The sequence below is a fragment of the Equus asinus genome, chromosome 3 (genome assembly GCF_041296235.1).
Source record: "Equus asinus isolate D_3611 breed Donkey chromosome 3, EquAss-T2T_v2, whole genome shotgun sequence".
NCBI lineage: Eukaryota > Metazoa > Chordata > Mammalia > Perissodactyla > Equidae > Equus > Equus asinus.
In genome coordinates, this window is record NC_091792.1 from 55,588,371 (window position 1) to 55,602,817 (window position 14,447).

At 39.3% G+C, this 14,447-nt stretch overlaps 1 pseudogene; it reads right to left on the minus strand.

The window, feature by feature from the left end:
• Positions 1 to 218: 218 nt before the first annotated feature.
• Positions 219 to 1,558, minus strand: LOC106843197 (acyl-CoA (8-3)-desaturase-like; annotated as a pseudogene).
• Between the last annotated feature and the right edge of the window lie 12,889 nt (positions 1,559 to 14,447).

The window sequence follows — 14,447 nt, forward strand, 5'->3', positions numbered from 1 at the left end:
CATCCTTTTCCCAATAGTTCCATCCTTCCTACCAGGGCTTTTATATTCCTCCACCCCTCTTTGGGAGTTAGATCTGTGCCTAGAAGATAAACTGAGGGGTCTGAGGGCCTTTTTCTCCCCAAACCCACCCCCTCTCAATATTAGAATTGTAGTGGCATTGGCCCTCAAGCTCCACTCTGCTTTGCTCATAGCCTCCCCTTTCAGAGGAGGGACTTTTGTTACTGATGAAGATAAGCATCTAGCCAAGGCTGCCCAGACTTCTTCACTGAGTGGACAGTGTCGGCAAAGGCTGAGAGCAGGGGCTTGGACTAGTAGTCTCTGCCATGCTTGGCACACAGGGACTGCACCAGGGGAATCACTTTGTGGTAACTGTGGTGAGGCATTGTGGGAAAAAAAACACTACTCAGTCTGGAAGTTGAGATATCTAGTGAACCAGTCACTGAAAGCAGACTTGTGGATGTTGCGTGTTGCCTGGAGCTGGGTAGAGACCCACTCCATGTTCCAGTTGTGATCAATGTACATGGGGACGTGGTTCATTTGTGTCACCCACACAAATCAGTTGCTTTCTAGGAATCTGACCATGAAGAAAAGGTCCAGGAAGGCCTTCAGTCCCAATAATGACACATAAGCAAGGAAGATGCAGGTGGAGAAGGTGATCATCCAGGTCAAGTCCATCCGCGTCGTCCACTGAAAACAAAAGAGAAAATATCCCACTGGAAGCAGAGAGGCAGCAAGGCTGGAGGCCCAAGCAGGAAGAAGCATTTGTCCTGGTGTTTGTATGGCGTGTGCTTTTTCTTTTGTTTCCCAAGCTCCACAGAGAGGATCTTCCCCAAGGCAAAGAAGGGGTTCATGTTGATGTCTGCCTTCTAGTGGAAGCAGCTGGGCTTGGCATGGTGGTGGAAGTGCATGTGGTCCCACTAACAGGCAGGGGCCCCTTCAGGTGGCCAATGAGGAAATGAAGTAGCAGGTGGTTCCACGTAGAGGTGCTGAAGAAGGACAGCTGACCGACTGGGCCTGACTGCACTGAGCAATACCTTATAGAGAAGGAAGGACATGAAGGACATCCCAAAGACCCAAAGAATGAGCCAGGTAGCAACATCCACCCGCAGGGGGTGCAGCAAGTACAGCAGGAAGAAGAAGTGGTTGGCCTTCAAGAGCCCCCTCACGCTCTATCGCGGTCCGCAGCTGCAGGAAATCAGCGGTCAGCTTTTTACTCTTAGTGGGCTCAAAGCTGGGCTGTTCCAGAGACAGCACTTCACTCAGGAGACAGCTCATATACTTCCTCACAAGGCCCTTGTTGAGGTGTGGAAGGCTGCAGAGGGATCCGTGGCATCCCGCCCTGTGTAATGGCTGATGACCAGGGATACCCCCTGGTCCTGCGGCTGAACTCACTCATTTTGCAGACCTTCCGCTCCATCACCAGCCCTCCCCACTGGAGAGCTGCGCCCCCCGGTCCCAGGCGAAGTAGTGCGGGCTCCGTCCCTGGGCTGGGGTCTTGGCAGTCACCAGGTCGGGGGCCATGGGGCCTGGCGACGCCAAGTGCCGGCGGGGCAGGAGCTGTCAGGTGCGCGCTCGGAGGCCGGCGGGGTGATGGGCATGTTTTGTGTTTTTGTTTTTTTAAATCAGTAAATACCCTTGCTTTTATTCTCCATCTTCCAAAAATGTTTTAAAACCACTGGTCTGCTCATGATCCTTTTGTTCTCTCTACCGTCATGATTTATTTATTTATTTTTAGCATTTTTTTTCAGGAAGTCGGGAGGCAATTCCAATCTTGAATTACAGCTCAGTTGTCTGCTAGGTAAAAGTTCTCCGAAGTTGGAGAGTCTGATGGGAGATCCCTACCAAACTGGGCCCGGAATGTTATATACCCTCTCTTTTTTGTTTTTTGAGGAAGATTAGCCCTGAGTTAACTGCTGCCAATCTTCCTCTTTTTTCCGAGGAAGACTGGCCCTGGGCTAACATCCATGCCCATCTTCCTCTACTTTATATGTGGAACGCCTACTACAGCATATCTTGCCAAGCAGTGCCATGTCCGCACCGGGATCCGAACCAGTGAACCCCTGGCCATGGAAGTGGAACGTGCACACTTAACAGCTGCATCACTGGGCTGGCCCCATACACCCTCTTTATGAGGATGGAAAAGGAGAAAATCCCTACACAATCCCCAGGACTGTAGGAATTTAGCCTTGGTTTTGAGAGGGGGCGGGGTAGGGTGGGGGATGGGAAATTCCATTGGGAAGTTGTAACCTCAAGCCAGCATGGATTTGGAGGCCAAACTCATATATTTTACATTGTCTGTAAAACTTCAAGCCATAAATTTATTGAATTTCATTGATTCGATGATGTAATTACTTTTTTCACATTTAAACATCTGTAAAATCAAAATGCATCCTACTATCAACAACATCTTATATTCAATGAAATATTGGAGTTTAAAATTTCTTGCCAAAAGCTAAAAAACTTTTCTCCAAACCAACAGAAATTCACCCTAGTCTCAAAGAATTCTCACAAATAATTTTTCATGGAAAATGAGTAGCTCACTGTAGACGATCGCTAAGCATACAAGTAACAAAGCACACTATCTGTGAGACCCAACAGGAAAAAAAGCAGGAACAAATTTTTTTGTTTGTTTGAGGAAGATTAGCCCTGAGCTAACTGCTGCCAACCCTCCTCTTTTTGCTGAGGAAGACTGGCCCTGAGCTAACATCTCTGCCCATCTTCCTCTACTTTATATGTGGGAAGCCTACACAGCATGGCATGCCAAGCGGTGCCATGTCCACACCAGGGATCTGAACTGGCTAACCCTGGGCCACCAAGAAGCAGAACCTACGAATTCAACCACTGCACTGCCGGGCCAGCCCCAGGAACAAATTTTTTAAATTGATTAGATTATTAGAAATTGAGGATTATTAAAGAAAAAAAGAAACTTTTGACAGCTATGTTTAAAGAAATAACAGACAAAATTGAAAACATCTTCAGGGAACAGGGAGATGTAAAAAAGACCTAACAGATTTGAAAAAGAACCAAATAGATAATCCATAAATGCTTTGATTTTCTTAATTATAGATATATGTATATATATATAGAGAGAGAGAGAGAGAGAGAAAGAGATTTTAAGAAAGTGTCTCACGTGATTGTGGAGGCTGCCAAGTCCAAAATCTACAGGGTAGTCTGTCAAACTGGAGACCCAGGGAAGAGCTGATGTTGCAGCTCAAATTCAAAGGCAGACTGCAGGCAGAATTTCTTCTCCCTTGAGGGACCTCAATCTTTTTCCTGTTAAGGCCTTCAACTGATTGTATGAGGCCCACCCACATTATGGAGGATTATCTGCTTTATTCAAAGTCTACTGATTTAAACGTTAATCTCAACTAAAAAATACCTTCACAGCAACATCCAGACTGGTGTCTAACCAAACATCTGGGTACCATGGCCTAGGCAAATTGACACATAATATTAACCATTGCAGTTATGTTTCTCATTCTGTAGATTTTTGGCTTTCTAGAATTGCTCTTCAAGCTTTGAAAACATTTGTCTTTTGAAGATAACTTTCCTCAACATTTTATATATGCTAATTTCACACATCCCTTTTTGTAGAAGATTATATTCTTTCTTATTCTTGTGTAGGAAAAAGACTTTATATATTTTAGAGCCATATCTTCAATATGGTCTGTTTTGCTCATTTTCCTGTATTCTTTTCTATCTCTGAAGTCTGAAAAACAACCATGTGACATGTTGGTTAGGATTTCTGGGCAGCACTGTTGCTTCTGTAAGGTATATATTCTAGACTGAGGATAGTATAGACTATACTGTAGCTATACTACAGGTAATCAGCTATCGCCAAACACATTTTTGTATATAGTTTTTCAGTGTCACATTGACCCTCAACCCACTCGTCCAGCGTCTACCTTGTTCTTTGTGAAGTTAGCACGTTACCTGGAAGGTGAAATTTAGAGCTATGTTTTGAGGATGGTGCTGATAGCACCGTTGCTTAGAACATAAAAGTAAGGAGGAAATAAATGTGGCTTCTCCTGTGGGTGTCAGGTTTTTTTCATTTGAAACTCTAGCTCTAGAGAAGTCATACCTCTGTACAAAAATGTGAGTTAGTGACATATTAACTGTTAATTTGTTTCAGTCTAGGAAAATGATGCAAATTGCTCGTCGTACTGCTGTTTTAGTAGCACCTTTTGTATATGTATTATAGCATTTCAAAGAAACTATTTTGATTTATTTCCATTTTTCTGACTCGTTTTGTACTTGAAAATAGTACAAAAAATGGGAAATCCCCAAGAAATGTTTCTGTCATCAAGGACATTTCTACCTGGTGTATTCTACAGCAAGGATTTTTTACACAGCAGTCTGTTTCTGCAGAGGCAAAGTCTTTTTGTAACCTTCCCCGAGTTGATGGATATGTTTGGCTTTCATACCTTCCCTGTCAGTAACTGTTCCAGCATCACAGTGGGAGTCAAACGCATTTCCTATAACTCTTTTTTTTGCTTAGAAACTGCTAGGTGGAAGTAACATTTGTACATCTTTGACGGCTGCTAAATCTCTATGCTTTTTTTTCTGACAAGGGGTAAATGGAATTTGTTTTCCTGTTAATTTGACAATATCTCCTTGTCAAAGCATTTCTTCTTAGATAATTCAATAATTATGTGACAATTATAGCAGATATTTTTTTTTTCTAAGGAGTTTCGAAAGGTTTTTAGACTCCAAAGTCGTGTCACTCACCATGGCCACATAAAGGTATGTGAAGTGACTGGGCGAATGAGGGAGAGATGAGGCATACTTCATTAGTACGATGTACTACATCCAATCCAAAGGAGCCACAACACCAGAGACAGACAGCCCCACTGCCATGAATGTTTGTGGGGATGGAAGACTCTAAGTCACTGGCACTATTAACATTTTGGATTGGATGCTTAGTTTTGGAGAACTATACCATGCATTGCAGATGTTTAGCAGCATCCCTGACCTCTATCCAGTGGATCTATCCAGTTGTGACAATTAAAAAGTTTCTGGACATTGCCGAATGTTCCCAGGGTGTAGGGGGAACAAAAACTGCCCCTGGTTGAGAACCACAGCTCTAAGTCACTGTCATAAATCCTGGTCTTATGCAAGGCTAGGGAGAGAGACACCAAGCTTCGGGAATTACAGTCCACATAACTTTAACGGCTTGAGCTAAGATAAGGTGGCTTCTGAAGTGTCTTTTCAGCCTGTCTTGGGATGTCTTTTGTGCTCACAAATTTTTCTCATGGTTTTCTGTTTCCTATGAAGACAAGCAGGATTTTCTCACAACAGGAAATGAAGTAACAAAAGGCCACCTTGTTTTGAGAGTTACTCCTCATTTAACAGTCACTTAAAGAGACAGTATAGAAAGGGTGTGTGTAAGTAGAGTGTTAACGGTGTGAATTCTGGGGCTGGACTGCCTAGGTTGGATGCCCAGCTCTCTAATGTCAGGCTGGGTGACCTTGACAAAGCACTAACCTTTCCCATGCCTCAATTTTCTACCAACAGCACAGGGATAATGTCAGAGTCTATTTAAGGAGTTGTTGTGAGAATTAAATGAGGCATTGTGTATAAAGTGCTTGGAACAGTACTTAGTGCCTAGCAACTGTTGGATAAATGTCAAAGGTGACAAAAATAAGGTATTTTGTCAGAGAAAAATGGATATGAAAATTGATTAGGAATTTTCATAGTCTGTAACCTCATTAACATAAGTAAGCCATGTCTGTTTCATAAGCTCTTTGACAATTATTGGTTTAATCTTATCATTGTAGCAAAGAGCATTACAAATGAAGTTTGATATACCTTAAGTGAAACCATGACTTTTAAAGCATAAACAAATAATTACTTTCATTTTCCTGATATAAATTGTTTGGCTGGTAGGAATGTAAACTGGTGCAGACACTTTGGAAAACAGTATGGAGATTCCTCAAAAAATTAAGAATAGAACTACAATATGATCAGGCTATTCCACTGCTGGGTATTTATCCAAAGAACACCAAAACACTAAGTAGAAAAGATATATTCACCTCTATGTTCATCACAGCATTATTCACAATAGCTAAGACTTGGAAACAAGCTAAGTATCCATAAATGGTGAATGGATAAAGAAGATGTGGTATATATACACAATGGAATACTACTCAGTCATAGAAAAATTGATATCTTGCTGTTTGCGACAGCGTGGATGGAACTTGAGGGTATTATGCCAAGTGAAATAAGTCAGATGGAGAAAGCCAAATACTATATGATTTCACTCATAAGTGGAAGATAAAAATAACAACAAACAAACACGTGGAGACAGAGATTAGATTGGTGGTTGCCAGGGGGAAAGGGGATGGGGGAGGGCGAAAGGAGTGAAAGGAAACGTGCTTACAGTGACGGACGGTAATTAGTCTTTGGGTGGTAAACATGATGTTGTCTGCATGGAATTTGAAATATAATGTGTACAGCTGAAATTTATATAATGTTATAAACCAATGTTACCTCAATTAAAAAAAAGTTTGGCCCATAAATAAATATTAGTCCTATCCTCAATGCTGTTAGAGAGGGATTTTATTGAAATTTTGTCTTCACTCGCCACAACCATCAACCCTATATCCCATCTTAGTCTAATCCCACATATGACAAATATTTACTAGGCCCCTTTCATTTAGTTAATTACAAGTATCTGTCCAGGACATCTAAGCCAAAAGAGCCTGAGCAGACATATCTGAAAACTACAGGAGAGGCAAACCAGGGCAGGTGTTCTAGAATGAGAACCAAAGCAAGAAGAAACACAAAGAAGTAACTAACAGTCACTCAAATCCTCTGAGTCTGCTTAACTTATTTTTATGCAGTGCTAGAAACACATAGAGAAATTTAGCTATAACCTGAAGTACCATCTAATTGCAGCAATATAATATTTTTGTGGTTTAGATGAAAAAAAAAAAGGTAGGCAGCAGGTTTTTATTATTATCTACTATTGTGAGTACAGATACTTGGGATTCATAGAAATGGCAACAGAACTTGGATTTCTGTTATAGGCGTGAGTTCATACTGAGTCCATTCCTTGTTGTTTTAAAGAAGTTATGAAAAGCCCATGTTAAACTAGATATGTAGCAGACATTATGTGGAATTTTTTTTTTATGGCAACAATAATTAACTTAATTTTAAGATCCTGGTTGTAGTATATGATTTTAAAGCATAGGGCAAATATAAATTGTCTAAATTATTTCAGGTCTTAGGGGTATGAATTGAAGGAGGTCAGTGTGTGGTGTGTCCTGGGCCAAGTTCAGGTGGAAAACAGAGACACCAACGACCTGCTTTGGGTCCCTCCTATGGTATGAATCATACAGGAGTGGTGCTGACTTGGCATCTTTCTTAAGGATGCTGTGTTTATCTGTTCTGAAGGTGTCTGTTGGGTTGGCCTCCTGGTTCAGTTACTCTTCTGAAACTAATTTGAAGGAGGTTTTAACATTTATGAAGCATTTATAAAGGGTTAAACTCATAGTAGTAGGAAAGTATTGTAGATAGTCTAGTTTACTAAACAATAAGCTACATACACATTTGCTATGAATTGTACTTTACAAACTTAATTGGGCAAAAAAGCACGGTTGTATATACAGTCTTGCATAGCTTAACAATGAGGGTGCATTCTGAGAAATGCATTGTTAGGCGATTTTATCATTGTGTGAACATCATAGAGTGTCCTTACACAAACCTAGATGGTATCTCCTACTATACACCGAGACTATATGGTACTAATCTTATGGGACCACCTTCGTATATGTGGTCCATCATTGACTGAAAAGTCCTTATGTGGCACATGATTGTATTTGTTTTTCTGTAAACACAGCTAAGTATCCAAGTTCCCCCTTCCTGGCAGCTTCAAATTAGTGAGAAATTTGATGTGAGCCATTCATAGTGCATGTTCTCTCTTAGAAGTTATGGGTTTATTGGAAAATGGGAGGAGGCCTCTCTAATTGTCACTTCATCATGTCTGTCCACAAAAATTCTTAAGGTGGACGGTCTCACTACAGTTGTGCCTAGCAGGGCCCTGGTGTGCAGAGTCCGGCAAAAAAATCTGATATTATTTCCTCTTCTGTGTCCTACATTTTCCTATTAGGACATTTATCCTGACAGAAGAGTATTTTTATTCTCCCTGTATGCAATACCCTGCTGTTAATTATTATGAAGACTTTATCCACCACGTTTTATAGCTTTAACTACCTCTGTTCCGAATTTGTTATCAAAGGGTTGTTCTCCTTCAGTGCAGACTCTGAAAATGCCATCCCCACCGCCGGTTAACAGATATGGCTCTGCTCTCTCTTAAAAATCCTCTTTTAGCTTCGTGTCTCTTCTCTCTTGAACCGGCAGTAAAAGGTTGTTATACATAGCCTTGGCTTTTTGGCAGGAAAAGGGCAGTTTCCAGACTAAGTAATACCTGAGAAAAATCTACCCACTGTGCAGAAGTCATTTCTTTCTGATGCTTCCAGTGTCAGGCCATCCAGAACCTTTGTGGCTGCAGTGCCCCAGGATTCAATTGCTCTCTGTGTTCTCTGGATTACATGCAAGTGAATGGAATAAAACTGAATGAGGAAAATCCAGGTTTTGATCTCCCGTTTAGCAAGGAGACTTGAATGACAGGTGTCCACATTTTCCCAATTTTTCTTTTTGCAGTATTTTATTTTTCCTCCTCTGAACTTTTTTTTCTCCTGAGTTTTAGATCTCTTATACATTTTCCCAAGGGGACAGCCTTGTCTATTTCCTTCACTTAAAAGAGTATGAAGAAGTTGTGTGTGTTTGATCTCTTGTGTGACTGCATTGTGATGGATGTTGAAACAGACTGCTGTTTAAATCTTAATTCACACCTCTTGCAGCGGAATGGGAGAGCTCACTGGGTTGAAGTTTAAACGAATAATGAGAGACAGTCAAATTCACAGGCGTCACACCAGCACAAGCTGCCACAAAGATAGGACATTTAGTTTGCTGTGTGGTCATCTTTGTATTAGAATAATTCTATTCAAGCACGTTTATTTATTTATTATCATTATGCTGATAACTGTCAGTAATTAAAGAAGACACTTTACTTCCTACTATATTATTAAGCTTATTATCATAAGTAATTTCTAACATAACTTGATATCATAAGTTTATTGAAACACACCTATTTGAGTCTTCCTGTTTCATAATAAAAGGTGAAAAACTTATTACTGATCATGGTCTTGAAAAATGTATATTTTGAATAAAATTTATTGAATATGAAAATGTCCTTATATGAAAGATCAATATCATATAACTGTAGAAACAGACATTTAAAAAAATTATTGGGGTCACATTGGTTTATAACATTGTGTAAATTTCAGGTGTACATTCTTATATGTCAGCTTCCGTATAGACTGCATTGTGTTCACCACCAATGGTCTAGTTTTTATCCATCACCATACATGTGTGCCCCTTTACCCCTTTTGCCCTCCCCCCACCCCCTTCCCCTCTGGTGACCACCAATGTGTTCTCCTTATCTATGTGTTTGTTTATCTTCCATGAATGAGTGAAATCATACAGTATTTGTCTTTCTCTGTCTGACTTATTTCGCTTAGTGTAGTATCCTCAAGGTCCATACATGTTGTCACAAGTGGCACATTTTTGCCTTTTTAATGGTTGAATAGTATTCCATTGTATATATATGCTACATCTTCTTTATCCATTCATCCGTTGTAGGCACTGGGTTGCTTCTGAGTCTAGGCTATTGTGAATAATGCTGCAATCAACTGCAATAGGGGTTTATGTATCTTTTTGAATTAGTGTTTTCATTTTCTTTGGATAAGTACCCAGAAGAGGAATAGCTGGATCATATGGTATTTCTATTTTTTTGAGAAATCTCCATATTGTTTTCAATAATAGCTGAACCAGTTTGCATTCTCAACAGCGGTATATGAGAGTTCCCTTTTCTCCATATACTCTCTAACACTTGTTCTTTCTTGTCTTTTTAATAATAGCCATTCTGACAGGTGTGAGGTGATATCTCATTGTAGTTTTGATTTGCATTTCCCTAATAATTAGTGATGTTGAATATCTTTTCATGTGAGTCTTGGCCATCTATACATCTTCTTTGGTAAAAATGTCCGTTCATATCCTCTGCCCATGTTTTGATCAGGTTGTTCATTTTGTTGTTGTTTTTGAGTTCTATGAGTTCTTTATATATTTTGGATATTAACCCCTTATCAGATTTGTGAATATCTTCTCCCGATTGTTAGGTTGTATTTTCACTTTTTTGATGGTTTCCTTTGCTGTGAAGAAAGTTTTTAGTCTGATGTAGTCCTTTTTGTTTGTTTTTTCTTTTGTTTCCCATGCCTGAGGAGACATGGTATTCAAAAAGATACTGCTAAGACTGATGTCAAAGAGCATACTGCCTATGTTTTCTTCCAGGAGTTTTATGGTTTCAGGTCTTACATTCAAGTCTTTAATCTATTTTGAGTTAATTTGCGTATATGGTGTAAAATAATGGTCTACTTTCATTCTTTTGCGTATGGCTGTTCAGTTTTCCTAGCACACTTCTCCATTGTATGTTCTTGGTTCCTTTGGGGAAGATTAGCTCTCCATAGACATGTGGTTTTATTTCTGGGGTTTCAATTTTGTTCCATTGATCTATGTGACTGTTTTTCTGCCAGTACCATGCTGTTTTGATTGCTATAGTTTTGTGGTATATTTTGAATTCGGGGAGTGCGATACCTTCAACTTTGTTCTTTTTTTTTTTTAAGATTGGCACCTGAGCTAACATCTTTTGCCAATCTTCTTTTTTTTCTTCTTCTTCTTCTCCCCAAAGCCCCCTAGTACATAGTTGTATACTCTAGTTGTAGGTTCTTCTAGTTGTGCTATGTGGGACTCTGCCTCAGCATGGCCTGATGAGTGGTGCCATGTCTACGCCCAGAGAAACCTTGGGCCGCCGAAGGAGAGCAGTGAACCTAACCACTTTGCCATGGGGCTGGCCCCAGCCTTGCTCTTTTTTCTCAGGATTGCTTTGGTTATTCAGGGTCTTTTGTGGTTCTATATAAATTTTAGGATTCTTGAAGCAGAAATTTTATTTATGCTCATTGAATTAATCCCTTTAGAATCTAAGAGAACCAAATTTATTTGGCACACCTTCAATTTCTATTCATCTTGGCTTTACTCACTTTGAAGGAGAAAGAAATATCATTATCAGAATATACATAAACCAGGCATATTTAAAAAATGGAATCCAACTATCATTCCAAAATATTTTGTAGTTTCCATTTGAACCATTGAACAAGAATCAAAATATTTTTCAAAGGCAACTATGAATATTTTTGAAACCTCACAGACTCAGTGGCTTGAGTTTGAATTTTCATTGATGATATGGTTAATTTGGATTTAGATTTAGCACAATCATATTTTAATGGCAATTAAGAATCCTCTCATTGAAGACCACCTGATAAGCTGGACCCTTTTTACTGCTCTCCAGCAAATCATCTTTAAAATGAGGGCTTAATTTTGTTAAAAAGGGAACCAGATGAGTTTAGACTGTGTAAACCCACTCTCAAGAGCACTTGAGAAGCAATTGCATATGGCCTCCTTTTGAATGCTGCCTTACGGGTGGTTCAATGGCAAGTTTGATGACAATTAGGTTGATGCCTGGAATTCACAGTGAGAGGGGACTTCAACATGTTTTGAAGCTCCCAGGGTATGTTCTTGACTGCCTTTAGGCAGCTGAAATTTATCCTGTAAGATCTTACAATGTTACTGCTTCATCTAGTATGAGGATTTGATGAATTAATTAAATTTTTGAAGGTGTTTTTGTCTCTAGTGTCATTATTCACTGATCGAGGATGTAAAATAATAGAAGTTAATTCAACAGTCATGCTTCTGCTTGTGCTTCAGTCATTCTTCTGTTTGACATATTTTTAGATGTCATCCAATGAAGTCCTCCAGCAGCATCTTTTAATTGAATCCAATTGGTACTTACCATAGCCCAAGAAAATACTGTAGCTAATGAGACTACATCATCATGTGTTACAGAATTTAAACTATTAAATTCCATATAAATGCAAAGTATAAGATCTGCATAAAGCTAGATAGTCAGCATTTAATGATTTCTTCATATATACTGGCCTCTACGCTGTCTGCAATTCTTTGTTTCCAGATAAGAAATCTATTAGAGTGACAAATAGCTACTATTGCAACATCATTTGTCATCAAGGATTTATAGTTACACAATGACTTGAAAACTCAAGGGAAGATCTTCCATGATATTCTCTTCCTTACCGGACACAAAGTTTGGCATTGGCTGTTATTCAATAAGCATTTGCCAAATAGCAGAATAAAGAGCTTTCCCAAAGAATCAAGTTTCACCAGTTCAATGAATTGCAAAGCAGGAATTCTATCTTTTGCTTCAAATTTCAAAAAAATTATAAATGCTTTAAGCATCTACTCAAACACCAGATATCTCAAAGTACTTTTGCTTTGTTCATTGGGCAGTCATCATATATTTATTATACATATATTAAAGTTCAACCCCCTTGGCAGTTTCTACAACCACGAAGATAAGTGACATATGATCTTAGAACTCAACAGCTCTCTGACCAATAGGGAAAAGGCACATGTAAACCATTATAGAGTGAACTATGATGGAAAACCACATACAGCACTATGGGTGTGTAGAGGAGAGTGTGTTAAATGGTACTTGGGCTTGCAGATTGAAATGGAGAGGATAGTGAGAGATTCTTTGATGAAGGATGTTGAAGTATTTCCCAAGTGGACAAGGGAATGATCCTCCAGGCAGAGGAAATCACTTTTATAGAGGCATAGAGGATTGAAGGACTCAATGTTGGAATTGAAGAATATAGATGGGTTGGGGAAAGATGATGCTGGAGAGAAATAGAGCTTTAATATGATGGATCTTACATGTTATAGCAAGTTTGGATTTTCCTATAATAAGTAAACAAGGACCCATATTAATTTTGTAGTTCCAATATGTGCCTGATTTCCTTGACGGTAGTAATTCTTTCTCAAACTGGCTCAAAGGTCTACCATTTCATCTCAAAACTCTGCTCTAACCATAACAGCTTCTTAATTTGCTCATTTATTCATTCTTTCATGAAATATTTAATAAACGTTAGTTTACTCCAGACACTCTACTAGGCACTAGGGACAGGAAGCTTAATAAGAAAGGATTCCTCTGTTGACAGATTGCCAAGTGTGTTATCTACTTAAGCTGTAATAGTTAAGGCCAATAATGACCTCTTAATGTACAAACCCAATAGATTTTGATACTGACCCTTCTCCAAACACAGAGAATTGATAGATAAAATAAAAAGAAGAAAGTTAAAAAATATATGTGTATTTAAACAAGGTATACATATTTATAGACCATAAAAGGAACAAGAAAACAAAGCAGTAAGTAGGGCTAAGGGCTGCTAAGATCTAGACCCCCTCAGGATTAAAATGACCCCTTTGAAGTGTACAGTTAGTACTGATCTCTTCTTACAACAGGGGGCTGAGGTGAGGTTTCCCTTCTCAGAAGTGGAAACTGAAAAAAAATTGCAGCACCTTTTTCGGTCTATGGATTATATAAAACTGCACACCTACAAAGGGAGAAAGAAGGGATTAGAGACAGCCTGCCCACAAAATCTAAACTGTCAACTGACTCTGCAGTATCTACCATATTCCATGGAATAGGAGCCCTGCACTGCAAATACAAGGCATAGTCCTGGACTGGGGGCTTTGGGGAGAGACCTAGTAAAGATAATTACAAACCTTTAGCTAAGGAAGCATGTGGAAGAGGGAGGAGGAAGAGATGGGTAAAGAGAAGTGCTTTCTCAAGTGAGCCTGTGTACCTAATTACTAAAATATACCAGAAAAGCTAACATTAAGGGAGATGGCCAACAAAATCAACGCTAAAGAGATAAAAATTAAAAAAGAGATAAACTTGATAATGACCTTAAAAAGTGTCTTGGATCATAAAAAATAAAGGAGTGACATCCACAGAAGAACAAGAAATTATGAAATAAGGAGCAGAACTAAAATAAGAAGAGAAGTATATGTAAGAGAAGAAGTTAGAAACTTTAGAAATAAATAATAGACACACTGATGTAAAACAGATTTTCTAAACTGGATAACCTGATAGTGGGATCCAGTCAGACAGAACATTAGTGAATTGAAAGATGATACTAAGGAATTTGTACCACATAGTGGCAAGCAATGATAAGGTATGAAATAGTTTGTTTATCCGCTCTCCTACTGATGGATGTCTTGGTTTGTTTGGGCTGCTATCACAAAACATTGTAGACTGAGTGGCTTATAAACAGCAGAAATTTACTGCTCACAGTTCTGGAGGCTGGAAGTCCAAGATAAGGGTGCCAGCATAGTCAGGTTCTGGTGAGAGCCCCCTTCTGGGTTGCAGATGGCCAGCTTCTTCTTGTATCATATGGCAGAAGGGGCAAGGG